The sequence below is a fragment of the Schistocerca americana genome, chromosome 7 (genome assembly GCF_021461395.2).
Source record: "Schistocerca americana isolate TAMUIC-IGC-003095 chromosome 7, iqSchAmer2.1, whole genome shotgun sequence".
In the NCBI taxonomy this organism is placed as follows: Eukaryota; Metazoa; Arthropoda; class Insecta; order Orthoptera; family Acrididae; genus Schistocerca; species Schistocerca americana.
The window spans coordinates 532,058,791-532,073,458 of record NC_060125.1 but is presented as its reverse complement, the minus strand read 5'-3'; the positions used below and the strand labels follow the sequence as shown (position 1 = coordinate 532,073,458).

The following is a 14,668-nucleotide window of genomic DNA, read 5'->3' as shown; positions in this document are numbered from 1 at the left end:
CGAAAAACAAAGAAGTTACAAAATTAACTTTTGATTTGTTTGCAGGTACGTCTCTGCAGTTCTGTGAACAATAAAATTGCGCAGTGATGATGATGATTGGTGCGTGCGCAGGGCAGGAAGATTTCAGCGCCCGCACTAAAATTTTATGAGACCAGAGTAGATAGACGGTGCAAACTTATTAAAAGCTGTAATTACAGGGAAAAACACAAATAACGTTCTAAAAACATGCCAACGTGCGCCCACACACGCACACACACACACACACAAAACCGACCGAGTGGTTAGCACAATGGACTCGCATTCGGGAGGACGACGGTTCAATCCCATGTCCAGCCATCTTCCGTGATTTCCCTAAATCGTTCCAGGCAAATGCCGGGATGGTTCCTTTGAAAGGGCACAGCCAACTTCCTTCCCTGTACTTTTCTAATCCGATGTGACCGATGACCTCGCTGTTTGGTCTCCTCCCCCAAAAACAACAACACAACACACAAAAAACTAGAAAATCACGTACGCTGTCAGACTCAAAACGTACAGCAAAAAATGTTACAAAGAATTAAAAAAACATAGCATGTAGCTGTGGCTAGCTGAACACTGGAACATAAAGGATGAGCCGGCTCTCTGCAACACACTAAAATCTCCTGCCTAAGATCGACTGAAGTGCATATGCTTCACAAAATTTTAAAACCTTTATCACTCTCGTCTCAACGTCAGCTAAAATAGATGGCATCTCACCACCGAAATCACCTTCCTCCCTCCCAACACAACATATAAGGAGTAGTCAAACGAAATCGAGACAGATGGAAGAAAAACGTGAGTGAACTGCTCATTATTTCAAAAATAATACCCTTTACTTTTAATACGTTTATCCCACTGTGACACAGGCGCCAGTCCTTCTATGGAAAAATGTTTGCGGTTGACTATGGAATCATGATTTGTTCCATTTTTCGAAACAGATCGATGGAGACGAATAACTTTCTTCACGCTCCAACAATATGGAAATGGCATGGGGAGACATCGGGACTAACGGTTTTCCAGCGAAACTCCTGCAGCGAAGTCGAAACAGCAGGCCCGCCAGCCTTGGGAAAGTCACGATAAGCTTTTTCTTTGGCTGTAATGACCCGTTGCCCATTCACTTTCTGGAACACAGCGTCACAAGTCCAAAATCCCAAGAATGTTGATGGACGATATCATTCTGTTGCACGATAATGCCCCCATGTTATCAAGGTTGTTTCGGCTACACTGCAGAAGTTTCGTTGGGAAGGTCTTACACATCCTCCCTATGTGATTTGCATATGTTTGGAGGCCTGAAGAAAGAGATTCGTGGGGATGGATTTGCTTCGGTTGAAGAGGTGCTCTCCTGGATACAGGAGGAGCTGCGCAGGCAGCTGTCTGAAGCTACCTGTTGCTCGACATATGCGAGCACCACGTAGTGGCTTGTTTTCCACCAATTAATACTCGCTTAATATTTATTTTATATGTGACATGCCAACTTGAATACTTAATTTCTGGTGAAGACACTCATATAAGTGTCTAAACCTGGTCAAAAGGCTTCAATTTTGTGACCGAGAGCTGTAATTACTTTATCTTTAGCTGCAAATAGCTGTCCTTGGAGGCAGTGAAAGTCTTGTCTCTCATTGGGATACAAATTATTTTTACTTTTGAAATAATTAAGTGTTTACTTACTTTTTCCATCTGTCTCGTTTTAATTTCACTGACCCTTATAAGGTGCATTAAGGTAGAATGCGGCGTACAGTGATTTTCACGCCACAGGCATCACAGGTTAGCGGATCCAGAGACCATGCGTTAGGGGACAGTGTCCATTCTGACGGCAGGTCAAGCTCACTACAGCGACTGGCGTGAGGAACGCCACGGCCGAATAGATGGCTTCGGCAACCACAGGTTATCGTCCCTCACTGCCTGCCACTCCTTTTCCAACAACTGTAAGGATCTCCCACGCAACACAGAAATGAGAGCCTGCAGGGGAATGGCACATTGTGTCACGCCATGTTTCCTGCAGACCTCCTTGATGGCTCAGTTTACTTTATCAGTGCACCAAATTTCCACGTACCCCTTTCCCCAGCAGAATGATACCTGCCTTCTCCGCTGTTGAAAAAAGTACAAGTGGTCATCTGTTAGAATACTTTCTCTGCTGGGTACCTCTGCTGTAATGATTCTAGGGCACTAGGGAAATCGAAGCAGATGATAAACTATGTGCTCCAAAGAGGTCTCGGCTACTCGATTGCCATCAGGATTGTATCCAGTTCTGTAGTGAATGCAGTATGTTCACGGGCAAGGCGAATCCTGAAGTTATAGTCAGGAGCAGTACTGAATTGCCAGTTGATTCCTCTTCTATGGAACTATCAATGTACACAACTTTAAAATGTAAAGCAACAAAGGTTGAAACGCAAAATGTGAAAAGCAATCTGTCTTGAAATTCGTCAAATCTACAATAATTCTGGGCCTCTGTGGTAACAGGTGGAAATCTACTCCGATCTTGGTACAAAAGCTTCCGTGCAGTGAAGCCTTTTTGTCCTGTGGAGAAGACCAGTGTCCCTTGTGTCGGGTAGATTGTAAAAATAGAACTCTTGCTCACATTCTGCTCGATTAAAATTGATTACTGGTTTCCGTTCTGCAGTGGTCACCAGATCATCTAATGACTACAGCTGTGAGACGCACGCGCGTAGTCAGAACATGAATATGTAGTGAGAAAGCATCAATGTGTAGCTCGTCTAACCATTAGATCTGGATTGACCTGTCACAGCCGCAACTTTTCCACTGCTGCCGAAAAAAAAGAAAAACTCGACGCACTACGAAGGAATTAACAGAATGGGACGGAAATTGGTAGATGTGATGCACATCTACAAACAAATGATTACAAGTTCAGAAAAATTGGGTGATTTATTCAAGCTTTATTCGAGCTTCACAAATTGAGCAACTCAAAAACACGTCAGTCCACCTCTGGCTCTTATGTAAGCAGTTACCACTTGGCACTGATTGACTGAGGTGTGGATGTCCTCCTGAGGGATATCGTGCCAAATTGTGTCCAACTGGTGCGTTAGATCGTCAAACTCCCTAGCTGGGGGGGCATTATCTTGTTTAGAAGTATGCTCAGGGTGGCTTGCCATTAAGGGAAACGAAACGGGTCGTAGAATATCGTCGGCGTACCGCTGTGCTGTAAAAGTGCCGTGGATGACAACCAAAGAGGCGTGCTTGCTGGGCCTTATGGAGAGCGGCAGGCATGTTGGTATTCCACTTCTGTTCGATGAGTCTCCACACACGTCTTCGGCCTGGAATCGCACTGACTGGAGTAGGGTCGTCTTCAGTGATGTCCCGCTTTGGCCGGCCGGTGTGACCGAGCGGTTCTAGGCGCTTCAGTCTGGAACCGCGCTACCGCTACGGTTGCAGGTTCGAATCCCACCTCGGGCATGCATGTGTGTGATGCCCTTAGGTTAGTTAGGAACACCGATGACCTGCGAAGACGTGTGTGGAGACGCGGTGGGATATCAACCTAACTGTCGCCATTTCTTACTACTCGACAACAAAAAGTGATGGTCTGGGATGCCGTTTCTGTTCGTAACGGGACCGCTTTGGTTGTCATCCGCGGCAGTCTTACAGAGTAGCGGTATGTAGACGATATTCTACCGTCCGTTTTGATGCCCCTCGCAGTAAGCCATCCTGGGTTCATGTTTCAGCAACATAATGACTACCAGCACACGGCGAGAGTTTCTACTGCTTGCCTTCGTGCTTGCCAAACCTCACCTCGGACAGCGAGAGCGATGAATCTCCCCCCATTTGAGGACGCTTGGAGCATTATGGGCAGAGCCCTCCAACCATCTCGGTATTTTGCCCATCTAACACGCCAGATGGACAGAAATTGGCGTGATATTCCTGAGGAGGACATCCAGAAACACTAACAATCAATGGCAAGCCGAATGAATGCTTGCTTAAGGGCCAGAGGTGGACAAACGCGTTATTGAGTTGCTCAATTTTTTGAAGATTTTCTATTGAATAAATCATCCAGTTTTATAATCCTTTGTTTGTCTGTACATCCGTCCCATTCGGATAATCGTGATTCGTCTTTTTTTTCACAATGCTCCATTTTATCAAAGGGGTGCATTGAGTCTTGTGGTGTCAATTGAACTGACACTCGAGTGAGAAGCAGGGGATTATAGGCTTGGGAAGCTCACAATGTCCGGGAGGCAGCAGTGCTGGAGCCATGCTCCTGAATAACGCCAATGGCAGAGCGTGACACGGCGGCCGGTCGGTATTAGCTTTAACTATATCTATAGGCTGACCATTGTTGTTTTGGTACCTCGATCTTCATGTTACGGCCATGTGGGGAGGGGATACATGTACCAGGAAACATACCGAAAGATAATTCCATAACTCGACTTTTTCTCTGTGATGATGAAAAATTTATGACTGCCCTCCTATATCGTATACAGGGTGTCCCAAATCCTTAGGGTCAAAATTATACAAATGGCGAGAAGAGGTTCCTAACCTGGGGAGAATTTCCCTATGGGGGGCAAAATGAAATTGTCTGAGGGGTAAAGACAAAAAATGGTTGAATTAGGCTTCACTTGCTAAACTAAAATTTTAGAAAGCATAACAAACTAAAAAAAAAAAAAAATTGCTCACCTTCAGGAGACATTCCGCTATTACCGCGTAACACAGACACTAGCCTTGATAATGGCCCCAGTTCGGGGAAAAGGAGAGTGCACGATTTTCTTCTGGTATGCCATAGCCGGCTGACGGCAGTGAATAATGATTGGACGCCGTAGAGCTAACTATTGCAGGGATGTTCATTGATGTGTTTTACCCACTATTCCAGGTGGTTTCTGTGGGATTAACGTCGGGTGATTTAATGGGCCAGTCGAAGTGTGACGGGGGGTATGAGTGTTCCGTTAAACCAGGAACGTATGTTTGCAGCCCTGTGGACACAACTGTTGTCATCCCGGAAGACGGAACTTTTCGCAGTAATTATGAAAATGCGCAAGAAAGGGCAACGTATGGCCACAGAGAAACAAACATGATGGTTCATGAATAATTTGAAAAAGGGCCAAAAATTACGACTCGTCCGACCATACTACATGCCTCCAGTCAGATATTGCGAACCTTTGCGTGTCACTGTGAGCTATGGCCTTTTGGAGGGTACCCAACTTTAAATGTCAATAGCATGGAGTTTCCAGTGACGTCACTCAAGACAGCTCGCCTACGTAAGGACGGTAGCAGCGATCATTCGACAGTCACCACTTGACAATGGCCAACGAGAACTCGGCCGAAAGCTCGTGGATTTTAAACCACTGGACGCGGCTGGAAGCCAGAGAAAATTTTATCAGTATATATCGCCGCAAAACTATGCATTCGTATATAATATTTACGAATGCAGAGGGTATTGGGCGGGTCACAGGTGGCGGATAGTAAACGTTCCATGAGATATGGTGGACAGCTGCGAATTCAGCACTCACGGCCCAAGACAAAATAAAACCAAATCCACTTTGCGTCTGTCTTGCAGCGAGCGGCAAAGTGGTCAGCGTCTGTTCATCAGTGGTGTGGCTGAAATTTATATTCTGGAAGTAACCCTTCCAGTCTTAACACTCTGAGTTCACTCAGTGAGCCTACTCAAGCCGACCCGATTCCAGCTAATATCATCTTGGAGCACTTTGATGATCACGATATTACACCAGGTGGTCAATCCACCGCCAGTATTACTGGTGCAACTGGTCTTTCGGATTCTGGGGCGGCCAGGTTAAAATGCAATGTGATTCAACAGAGGAAGACGGAGTCCTCTGGCAACTTAAAACCAAAACAAATACTTTTTAGCGACACCTAACATGCAAGCACTTTTGCAACCAGGCAAACTTCGTAATTTGGGAGATACATCAAAGGAACAGGAGATTCAAATTTTGGCACTTCAAGAAATACGAATGTCAATAACACCATGGATTTCGGCAGTTATCGTCTTTTTAAAAGTGGACGTGGTGAAAGAATACTTAATAATACACCACATCCGGGAGTTGCATTTCCAGTCTCAAAAACATTTTAAATTCAATAACGGAGGTAGAACCCATTAGTAAATGACTAACGACCATTTCTCTTAAATGTGCAAATAAAGCATATACTTTGATTAATGCCCATATGCCAGTCAATGAGGATAACCATAAAAAACCTGAAGAAGTTAATGAAGCTTGGGACATGTTAGAAAGCATCATCTTGGAAACTCCCTCAAAACATGTTAAAGTAATAATGGGTGATTTTAATGTTCAGTTAGGTAAAGAGAAAAAATACAAGAAAACGGTGGCTAGATTTCCTGTGCATGAATGGACAAATCCAAATGGCCAAAGACTTGTTGAAACGTGCAAAAATTTTAACTTTAACCCATGTCAACATATTTTAAAAAGAATCCTTCTAAACAAAAAAACTTGGCGGGTACCCAATACATTTATTATGGAATTGCAGATCCATCATGCATCAATTTCATGCCACAACTACAAAGAAATAACGTGAATAAAAGTAAAACTTTAATCTCAAAAACTCTTCAAAACAAAAAATGTTATCCCAAACTTTGACACTGCTAAAATAACCCCAACTCTAACAAGAGAACTTGACAAAAAACGATCAAAAATTGGAAAAGTTGAAAAAAAGTTCATCAAAACAGGACAAAATTTAATTCCGCTTCGAAAGAAACAAAAACACCCTTGGTGGAACGTAGATTGTGAAACAGCAGTTAAGTCTTGACATGAGGCATTGATAAATTGGAATAGTAACAAAACTTAAAAATTTAGAACTCCCTTCTAACTGCAAGGAAAGAAACATCTAAATAAAACCGACAAAATTAACCGGTTACCAACCTCAAAGTCTTTGCTTCAAAAATGAGGATTAAACTCTCCAGAACTAACGAATGAATTTCAACTACAGCAAACAAATAACACCAACCCTAACTCTAAAGACCTTGACGATATTGAAATAATTAAGCAAATTAAGAGACTTAAAAACAATAAAGCACCCTGAGAAGATAGTATACTTGCAGAACTAGTAAAACCAGCTGGCCCTAACACTGTAAAAGAGATCACTTAACCAATAGAACATATCTGGCAAACTGAACAAAATGCTTGAGGACTGCAAAACTGCCCTAATTCATCCATTACTTAAAAGAGAGGACAGGACCGATGTTAATAATTATCGAGGAATCTAGTGGAATCCCGGTCACATACAAAACTCTCTCGTAATGTTTACGTGATTGAGCCCAATAACAGTTAGAACCTAAAATCGGTGAATACGAAGCAGGCTTGAGACCAAACAGATCCTGTCCAAAACAAATTATTAATGTAAAACTGATCCTTAGGCACCAAAGGATTTCTGCTAACAATACTGTATGTACGTTTGCGGATTTTAAAAAGGCCTATGACTCAGCTGATCGTGAATCTCTTTTCCAAATTTTAAAAGAACAAGCGCTACATAATAAAACTCTAACAGTGATTAAGGAAACGTTAACTGACACTAGCTCTAAATTTAAATTCATGGGAGAAATTTCTGAACCATTTGATATAAATATTAATGTTATGGAGGCATACTCTCCCCATTACTGTTTAATCATGTTTTGAAAAACGTAATTACAGAACGGCAAGAGAAAAAGTTGAGTCGAAATAGAGATCAATCAATTACGTTAGGTAGAGGTAATATTAGAGTAGATTACTTCGTCTTTGCAGATGATCTGGCAGTTTTAACTAGCTCAAAAACAAATTGAAGTTCTTTAAGAAGTTGGGGAAAACGTAGGACTACAAATATCGTTCGGAAAAACGGAATATATGACATTCAACAATCACCGAAGTTTCTGAACACGAAATATGGAAAAATAAAAATGTATCCTCAGTTTAAATATTTGGGGAAAATCATACAAGAAAATGGTATGGAAAATGCAGCAAACGAAGATCGCTATCAAAAAATTGCGACATAATTCAAATTAACGCAAAATATTTATAATAAAAAATCACGTTCTAAAATCAGTAAACTTAGGCATTACAACACTGTAATCAAATCTGAATGTCTTTATGGAGCTGAAACTTTAATTTGAAACAGAAAGAGGGATTCTATTAGGCCCCAAAATTATAGGCTGAGAAGTAATAAGGAAATAGAAGAATACACAGACATACATGATGGCATAAGAAAACGGGGACCCAAATTTTGTGGGCACATTGAAAGAATGGCACGCACTAGGTTAACGAAACAAGTAGTAGAATTCTACGGAAACACAAGTAAGGCCAAAACTGAGCCAATTAAATGGATCGCTGCAGTTATAGAGGATCTTAAAGTAGCCGGTATAACTCAGGCAGACGTTAGAGACAGAAAAACATTCAGACAAAAGACATTTGATTGGAGACATTTGGAGACATTTGATTCGTCGGAGGAAAGCTACAAAACAGACTGGAACACCGTGGTCTGATGAAAGAAAGAGACCTCATTCTGAAAGGATGAAACAAATTTGGACACAAAGAAAGGCCAGCCATCAAAAGTGACATTAATGGATTGTACTTCGCGTGAGACTATGGGGCTCATACGTGAATAATAATAAAATTTACGTACTGTTCAAGCTATGAATGAAATGCACTCGTTACTCATTCGGCTTTAGATATCTTCTTTCTTTACGTTTTTAAGATCTGTCTCTCTCTGTCAGGGTGTTCAAACCTTTACATCAAGCTAGTACGGTTGACAGATTACGTCACTGGGAACAACTTTCGTTATAGACAAAAAGTTCGCTGATGCTTCCCTGCGATCCTAGGCGTCCTTTAGTATTCGCCAGCCCTGGGACGACGAGATTTCGCTGAACTAGCAGTGTCTGCTAACCCAGTGTGCCGCATACTACCTGCCACAGCAAATTGATAGAGTGATTTTCAGTAAGAAAATGTTAAGAATAATTGCCTGTTAGCGGAAAAAGATATTTTGGAAGTGAATCAGAAGGTTTAATTTTTCTGGGCCTGTTCCCTTTCATACGGACCAGATGACTGGATGATAGGCAACACGCAAGACATGCATACTCAGGAGAATGCCTACGGGCTGCCGCCTCTCAGGTGCATGGCCGGTACAAAAGGGCCCCTAGCGTTGTCGGGAAGTGTCTCTACAGATAGTTGTTCCGCATGGCGTTATATATGATGCAAGGTATTTGCAAAACACTGTATATATTCGTTGGGCTAATCAAGCCAGTTCTAACAACAAAGCGTTATTCAGTTTCTTTTCCGAATAACTGTTTCTGCAATTTGCAGTTGCCCTTTTGGGAGGCTTTGCTTTTTGGGGTCTTACAGTATAAGTGAAAGAAAAAAAAATCAGAGCATTGTTAATACGCAAGAATATCACAAGCATAAATATGTCTTTTGAAGCTAAAATATTCTTGAAAGTCTTGGAATCCCTGGGACCAATATCTTGCCAGTATCAACGTCGATAACAGACAAAAGTCTTCGAGATCCACGATGAACTGACTATATACATAATTAAGTTCGTACTGAATTCTCAGTGCTCGACCCTCCTCGCATCTGGCCAATTTATTTATGATCAGGTGCCTATTAATGTATGTGTAGTTTTTCGACACTATCTGATTCATTTTGATAACACGAACCTCCGTTATATATTATTTGCCTTAGTAACTTGTAATAAATGATCAATGAGTCCTGTACATTTAAAGCTTCAAAAATGTTCAAATGTGTGTGAAATCTTATGAGACTTAACTGCTAAGATCATCAGTCCCTACGCTTAAACACTACTTAACCTAAATTACCCTAAGGACAAACACACGCACCCATGCCCGAGGGAGGACTCGAACCTCCGCCGGGAACAGCTGCACAGTCCATGACTGTAGCACCTTAGACCGCTCGGCTAATCTCGGGCGGCAAAATATGAGCTCATCGGAAGATTTATTGACAGTCGTTCTAAGCAACATTCGCCACTGCAACAGAGAGAAATGGGGTGTGGGAGAGGGATTACAGTGGTAACAGATGTACCCTCTGGCTCACAACGTAGGGTGGTTTCCGGTTCAAAAATGGTTCAAATGGCTCTGAGCACTATGGGACTTAGCATCTGTGGTCATCAGTCCCCTAGAACTTAGAACTACTTAAACCTAACTAACCTAAGGACATCACACATATTCATGCCCGAGGCAGGATTCGAACCTGGGACCGGAGCGGTCACGCAGTTCCAGACTGAAGCGACTAGAACCGCACGGCCACACCGGCCGGCGTGGTTTCCGGAGTAGAACTGTAGCAGTAAAGCAGATGGCGTATAAAAAACAAAATAATGCACGTAAGTAAAAGAGTACAAGTGAAATTACACTACTGGCCATTAAAATTGCTACACCAAGAACAAATGCAGATGGTAAACGGGTATTCATTGGACAAATATATTACACTAGAACTGACATGTCATTACATTTTGACACAGTTTGGGTGCATAGATCCTGAGAAATCAGTACCCAGAACAACCACCTCTGGCCGTAATAACGGCCTTGATACGCCTGGGCATTGAGTCAAACAGAGCTTGGATGACGTGCACAGGTACAGCTGCCCATGAAGCTTCAACACGATACCACAGTTCATCAAGAGTAGTGACTGGCGTATTGTGACGAGCCAGTTTCTCGACCGCCATTGACCAGACGTTTTCAGTTGGTGAGAGATCTGGAGAATGTGCTGGACAGGGCGGCAGACGAACATTTTCTGTATCCAGAAAGGCCTGCACAGGACCTGCAACATGCGGTCGTGCATTATCCTGCTGAAATGTAGGGTTTCGTAGGGATCGAATGAAGGGTAGAGTCACGGGTCGTAACACATCTGAAATGTAACGTCCACCGTTCAAAGTGCCGTCAATGCGAACAAGAAGTGACCGAGACGTGTAACCAATGGCACCCCATACCGTCACGCCGGGTGATACGATAGTATGGCGATGACGAATACACGCTTCCAATGTGCGTTCATCGCGATGTCGCCAAACACGGATGCGACCATCATGATGCTGTAAACAGAACCTGGATTCATCCGAAAAAAATGAGGTTTTGCCATTCGTGCACCCAGGTTCGTCGTTGGGTACACCATCGCAGGCGCTCCTGTCTGTGATGCAGCGTCAAGGGTAACCGCAGCCACGGTCTCCGAGCTGATAGTCCATGCTGTTGCAAACGACGTCGAGCTGTTCGTGCAGATGGTTATTGCCTTGCGAACGTTTTTTGACTCAGGGATCGAGACGTGGCTGCACGATTCATTACAGCCATGCGGATAAGATGCCTGTCATCTCGACTACTAGTGATACGAGGCCGTTGGGATCCAGCACGGCGTTCCGTATTACCCTCCTGAACCCACCGATTCCATATTCTGCTAACAGTCATTGGATCTCGACCAACGCAAGCAGCAATGTCGCGATACGATAAACCGCAATCGCGATAGGCTGCAATCCGACCTTTATCAAAGTCGGAAACGTGATGGTACGAATTTCTCCTCCTTACAAGAGGCACCACAACAACGTTTCACCGGGCAACGTCGGTCAACTGCTGTGTGTGTGAGAAATCGGTTGGAAACGTTCCTCATGTCAGCACATTGTAGGTGTCGCCACCGGCGCCAACCTTGTATGAATGCTCTGAAAAGCGAATCATTTGCATATCACAGCGTCTTCTTGCTGTCGGCATCTTCGTGGTGTAGCAATTTTAATGGCCAGTAGTGTATTTTATTTACTTTTTCATTCTCAGCTCACACGAATGGGATATAAAACAATTTCGTTTTCTCCTTATCTGTACGCCCAGTCTGCGGAATGAGAACATAAGTTATTCGCTCAGTAAGTGAGTAAGTCTGTAACCAGACATGCGTGCGTGAAGGTACAGCAGGTAAGTAACATTGCTCGTGACAAGTCGGGCCGTAATGAGAGCTAATGAGACGCACTGGGGACGAGCGGATAAGGCAGGCCTGCGTCGTGTTTGGTGGGAGCCGTTGCGCGGGCTAGCTCGGGTCGGCGTGCGTTTCGGATGCAGCGTCGGATGGCGCGCAGATAACCCGGGGGCCACGCCGAATCACAAATTAGAAGGCGCACCCGCTGTAATTCTCCGCGCAGATACGCATCGCAGTCCTGTTTGTATTCGGGCGCAATTAATTCCCGCACCGCGATAGCGAGCGGCGCCGAACTCACCCGCCTAGCGGCCGTGGCCGTACCACGGCGCTGTTCGTTCACGCACAGGGCCGGTCTGTCGTGGGGGCATCACTGCTCTTGGGAGTGAACACCAGACGTCATAAAGAGCGAGGCGCCTCAGACTGACCGCCAGAAAGCTACTCAGAACGAGCAAACATCAATCGAGGTGTGGTTATCCCTAAGTTGTAACAATAAATTAGGCGAATTCCTGAGATTCCCAAGTGATTTTTAATTTCATAGCTGCCGAATTATGGCACTGGCTTTTATTTAAATGGAACTAAATATATTTCTAGGGCACTGGAAATAGGCTTTGAAGAGAACATTTAGAACTTTATCAAACAGTGAAACACGTCGGCACCATATGCTACGACCTGGTTCACTGTTCACTCATTCCACACAACTGCGCACTACGCGAGTCACTAGCTCATGAAATTAACGTGCTGTAAGCGGCGAAGATCTTTACACCATCTGGCGTGTCATATCTCACTCAGCTCTGATATTTGGACTGTAGCGAGAGAATGAAAGATCAGGCAGCTAAATTTTGGTTTTGTGGCCTGCTCGGAGGAAGGAAGTCAGACTTGCTTTTATACTGCTTTTGTCGCTGTGTCTTCTTCGCTGTGTTCGTGGTCAGGTGTTTTAACACGATGTTTGCTTATCGCAAGTGCTAATTTTGTATTTAATTCGCGTGTTTGGCGAACCCAGACTACTATCAGTTACTGTAGTAGTGTTTTACACTGTAGAAATAGCAGCTGCATTACCTGCATCAGGGTCTCCTGCAAGTTCTGAATCTTCTGCGTGCTCTTCTGAAATCTCTTCCCAGTAGTTCATTACACGATCAACCAGAACATCTACCATATATATTCGTATAGATATATAAAAAATTCACGAATGTCGGAGTGGTCCTTCTAATTACAAATGGTTCACGTGGCTCTGAGCACTATGGGACTTAACATCTGAGGTCATCAGTTCCCTAGAACTTAGAACTACTAAAACCTATCTAACCTAAGGACATCACACACATCCATGCCCGAGGCGGGATTCTAACCTGCGACCTTAGCAGTCGCGCGGTTCCGAACTGAAGCGCCTAGAACCGCTAGGCCACCACGGCCGGCTTTTAATTACAAAAACCAACCAAAAGTGAATAGATGATATGCCTGTAACCGTCAAGTGGTGCATGAACTGTTTTCGTCATGTGCCATATTATCAGAAATCATCCTACATGTGCCGGCTGCTGTGGCCGAGCGTTACTAGGCGCTTTAGTATGGAACCGCGCTGCTGCTACGGTCGCATGTTCGAATCCTGTCTAGGGTACGGATGTGTGTGATGTCCTTAGGTTAGTTAGGTTTAAATAGTTCTAAGTCTAGGGGACTGATGACCTCAGATGTTAAGTCCCATACTGCTTGGAGCCTTTTCAGTCATTTCATCCAACATATGCATTGTCAGGGGAAATAATTTTTAGTACCTCAGAGGTTAAGATTCTCGAGGTAGTTTGTGAAACTGTATCATCTACAACCTTCATTATTCATTAGAAGAAGCATTTCATAATCAGTAACATTAGAAGAAATCAGGCATCCAATTCACAACAATCTACTTACTTACACGAACGGCGCGGAAGACAACTAGCTGTAAGCCTTCTTACAAAAGATTTCGGTTTTGATTTTATAGTGTACAATGTAGGCAATGTAACTGTGAAAAGAAATTTGTACCATAAGATATCAGAGGAGTAAATCTACAGGTGACAAATAAACTGGAGCTGAAGACAAAACCAGGTCTGAAGACGGTTGCCTCAAACGCCATCGGCAAATATTCATACTATTACGATATCTGTAGCGTAAAATATAAAAATGGCTTTCATTCTCATCATAGAAATTATTGTGAATGTATTAATAGCAATAAAATAGACTGTTTGTAATAAATAAAGTAATGAACACCATTTAAGCCAGTGGTATGTATATCTACCAATATCACTTAAAGGGTTAAGAACGAAAGCTACTACACGGTTTGCAATGCGCACGCCTCTTATATTTCATAAGATTCTTCAGCAGTCAGGTAAGGACTTCGTGACGCAGATCCTAAGAAGACGCAACGTGGACAGGAAGATTAATGATTTTTGGGTTCACGACAGCTTGTTGCTTAGTAACCTTGACGTAATATCTTTAACGAACGGCATGGACATTTACCTTTCGCGAATCGATCCTATAACATAATATTCAGCGCACTTCTGGTGTTAATTAGACACCAGATGCGCATAACATGAATTAGCGCTAATTGGAAATGTTTTCTAGAAAAAAAATGCGTTGCTATTACGAAACTTCTGTTACTTCTTTCTTATAAAGGGACAGTGAAATGAAAGCGAGTCATGTAGAAAAAATAAGTAAACTGTTTATTGTTTCAAAAGTAATCGCCATAAATGCTGATACACCTATTCCACCAGGAGACAAGACCATCACTGACTTCGTGGAAAAATGTTTGCTGTTACCTACGTAACCGTGTTTGTACCAAGTCGTGCACATAT

At 43.2% G+C, this 14,668-nt stretch overlaps 1 long non-coding RNA gene across 1 annotated transcript in view; it reads right to left on the bottom strand.

Annotated features, from left to right (window-relative positions):
• The window catches only part of LOC124622178, a 536,116-nt gene that overhangs the window by 266,089 nt on the left and 255,359 nt on the right, over positions 1-14,668 (bottom strand). The window lies entirely within an intron of this gene.